Source organism: Macaca thibetana, chromosome X (assembly GCF_024542745.1).
Source record: "Macaca thibetana thibetana isolate TM-01 chromosome X, ASM2454274v1, whole genome shotgun sequence".
Lineage (NCBI taxonomy): Eukaryota > Metazoa > Chordata > Mammalia > Primates > Cercopithecidae > Macaca > Macaca thibetana.
Genome location: NC_065598.1, coordinates 80987898 through 80991611, shown reverse-complemented (window position 1 = coordinate 80991611; position 3714 = coordinate 80987898). Strand labels below are relative to the sequence as shown.

At 40.4% G+C, this 3714-nt stretch overlaps 1 pseudogene; it reads left to right on the top strand.

Annotated features, from left to right (window-relative positions):
* Window positions 1-317: 317 nt before the first annotated feature.
* On the top strand, window positions 318-914 carry LOC126946301 (serine hydrolase RBBP9-like; annotated as a pseudogene).
* Window positions 915-3714: the final 2800 nt, after the last annotated feature.

Genomic DNA, 3714 nt, shown 5'->3' with positions numbered 1-3714 from the left:
TATTTCAGAGCATTAAATTGCAAATAAAACCTGGGGGCATGTTGAATTAGCCATGCCCCCTAACTATGCAAAGAAGGTTATAAAGAAAATATATTTTATATAAGAAAGGATCTCTCATGGTACACCCTTGGCCTAAAGTAAAATAACTTGTTAAAAAAAAAAAATAAATGTTTAGGACAAGTCAAAAAGTCTTAGCATGTTGCAAATGGTCTATGTCATAAAAGAATTTATATAAAGTAATTTATACAAGAAATATTGCACAATTTAAAGGTGAGTAGGCTTCCTTAATGCTTCATAAAATGCCAGTATGGCTGCTGGACCCCTGCTGAGGGGACTCTGGCCTCGCTGCACTCATGGCTTCTCCTAGCAAGGCAGTGATTGTTCCCGGGAATGGAGGCGGGGATGTGACCACCCACGGCTGGTATGGCTGGGTGAAAAAGGAGCTGGAGAAGATACCTGGTTTCCAGTGTTTGGCTAAAAACATGCCCGACCCAATTACAGCATGAGAGAGCATCTGGTTGCCCTTCATGGAGACAGAGCTGCACTGTGATGAGAAGACCATCATTATCGGCCACGGTTCTAGGGCCATCGCAGCCATGAGGTATGCAGAAACACATCGAGTATATGCTATTGTATTAGTGTCTGCGTACACATCAGACTTGGGGGATGAAAATGAGCGTGCAAGTGGATACTTCACCCGCCCCTGGCAGTGGGAGAAGATCAAGGCCAACTGCCCTTACGTTGTGCAGTTTGGCTCCACTGACGACCCATTCCTTCCCTGGAAGGAACAACAAGAAGTGGCCGATAGGTTGGAAACCAAATTGCCCAAATTCACTGACCGTGGCCACTTTCAGAACACAGAGTTTCATGAACTGATTACTGTGGTAAAGTCTTTGCTGAAAGTACCAGCATAGACTGTATGACTTTTGCTATTTCGCATCCCAATATAGGGGTAGAATAATATCTACTATCAGCCGATTACTAGACACATGAAACATCCAGTTAAGTTCCAAAAGTGCCTGAAAAACAAACACAAGTTTCAATGTTCAATCTAAGTTACAAATAGCGTTTCCATTTTCCATAGACTCTAAAACTCCCCAAATTGCTGTGAGCTACCACAGTATTTTCCTCATTTGGTAAGAAACGTAAGGACAGCTTAACTGCCCTTCTCTAACCAAAGTAAGTCAAAAATAGCACCCAGGTTTCCTGATTCCTACTCCTGAGTAAAACGAAACAGGTTTTATGTATGTTGCAGGTGTCGCACACTTTGCCTCTTTGAAATCAAACTTTTCTATTTCACTGGGGAAAGAAAACATGACTGAAAGTCCAGAGTGTTAGCTTAGAGCTCAAAATACTAGCTGCTGTTTCAAGCTGGCCCCGGACATTAAACCCAGACTAGGGCCTACACCTCTGACACTTGCCCCTGAGTCCTTCAGACATGTTGAGAGAGACTGAGACAGGAGTCTTCCAGAGTCAGGAAGGAAGGAGAAGCACAGCAATATACATACATAATATACGTACGACTGACTAGATTTGTTTGAGACAAGAGTGGTGGGATCAGGGCCATATGGAGAGCTCATGGCCTGTCTAAATTGTTGCTATGTGGAAATTGGGCAGAGTGTTACCAATTTTCTGATTTTTTGTGTGGAAAAAAAGGTCCAAATTATGGTTTTTAAATTTGGGGACTATATATATATACACATACACACACATACACATACAATCCATATACATATGAGTATGTAAGTTGGCAGTAAGAGTATACATCAAAAAATTTACAAATACTGCAAGACAAATAAAATCCAAGCCATCCATTTGTGACTACAGTCATAAGCATTAACTTAGCCAGGGGCTTTTAGATAATTATCTGTGAAGTCTGAGAAAAGACTAAGATAACCAAAATGAACATAATGTCAAAGGATGAAATCATGAGGACAATTTGGGTTTTGTTCCAAAGTCAAGTGCTTTTAAAAAGAACCTGTCCCTACTTCATGTTCTGTTCTACAGAGAACAGAACGTCCGTGGCCCTTTAGAGCTCTTTCAAGCACATTCCATTTTCTTCTGATCATACTTCCTCAAAAAGCCTTTTATTTGGCTGGGTGTGGTGGGTCATGCCTGTAATCCCAGCACTATGGGAGGCTGAGGTGGGTGTATTGCTTGAGGCCAGATGTTTGAGGCCAGCCAGGGCACATGGTGAGACCCCATCTCTACAGAATATTAAAAAATTAGCTGGGCATGGTGGTGCACGCCTGTAGTCCTAGCGACTTGGGAGGCTGAGGCAGGATTGCTTGAGCCCAGGAGTTTGAGCCTTCAGTGAGCTGCGATCCCATCACTGTACTCCATCCTGGGTGATGGAGCAAAGAACCTGTCTCTAAAAAAAAAAAAAAAAAAAAAAAAAAATTTAAATAAAGAAACCTACCCTTTCTCATTTCTCAACATTTTTTGGCTATTATGATCTCTAAGTGTTACTTCAAATAATTTCCAGTGAATCCACACTTGATGTTGCAGAGCCTGAATTTGCTGCAGAAATATAATTTCCTGTACTTCATGCCTAAAGGAGATTCAGAGCTATCACTTAAAACCAAAAGTCTTGGTTTTTAAATGTGCTTAGACAAAAAAAAAAAAAAAAGAAAAAAATCAGGAAAGGTACCTAATCGTTTAACAGCAGTCGTCTTTGGGGAATGGGCATTTTGGTAGGTACAGTGTGGTGGACGTCCTTCTTCTTATTTTTTTTTTTTTTTGAGACAGTGTCTTGCTCTGTCGCCCAGGCTGGAGTTCAGTGGCACAAATCTCAGCTCACTCTAACCTCCGCCTCCCGGGTTCGGGTGATTCTCACGTCTCAGCCTCCCAAGTAGCATGAACTGGGGGCGTGCGCCACCACGCCTGGCTAATTTTTGTATTTTTAGTAGAGATGGGATTTCACCATGTTGGCTAGGCTGGTCTCGAACTCCTGGCCTCATGTTATCCACCCACCTTGGCCGCCCAGAGTGCTGGGATCACAGGCATGAGCCACCATGCCTGGCCCCTTATTTTACTTTATCTTCCTAAGAGATTATTTGAATTTGTTACACTAAACATGTATTTTATAATAAAAAATAATTAAGATTTAAAACAATGTATTTGACTACTAAAAAGCAAATTATATAAGTCAGTTGGATAATAATGTAGTTAAAGAGGCTGTTTAGCACGAATTTGACCAAATCTGTAGTCAAAGTTTGATTCTACTTGAATTTTTTGGAAATTTGCTGTTGTGTTTCTTACTCTTTGTCTTGTTCTCTGTGAAGTCCTTTCGTAAAAAAACAAACTTACACAATTTAGTTCACAAAACTTTGTTGACCTCTCTGTAGAAATGAAAACTAAATATATGTAATTGAGAAATTAAAAAAAAATGCCACTATGACTCTTAACTGTACAACTTGCTCTCTTTACAGCTAGGTAAGGCCTGGAACACATGGAGGTAGATGCTGAAAAGAGTCAAACCTTATCTGCACTTCTGTCTGGGTCCTAGGCTCCACACCTAATATATAATTAAAATCCCAAACTTACCAAGGTTTCTACCGAAAGTTGCTAAAAGTTAACAGTGTAACATGTGCTTAAGACTACAAAAAACCAAATAGTTATACACTCAAAGTGTGTAAGAAAAGTAAAATGTGTTTTTGGTTAAAGATTATAAAAAGGCATGGAAATGTGGGGAGGTTTTTTGCCTAAAGGGCT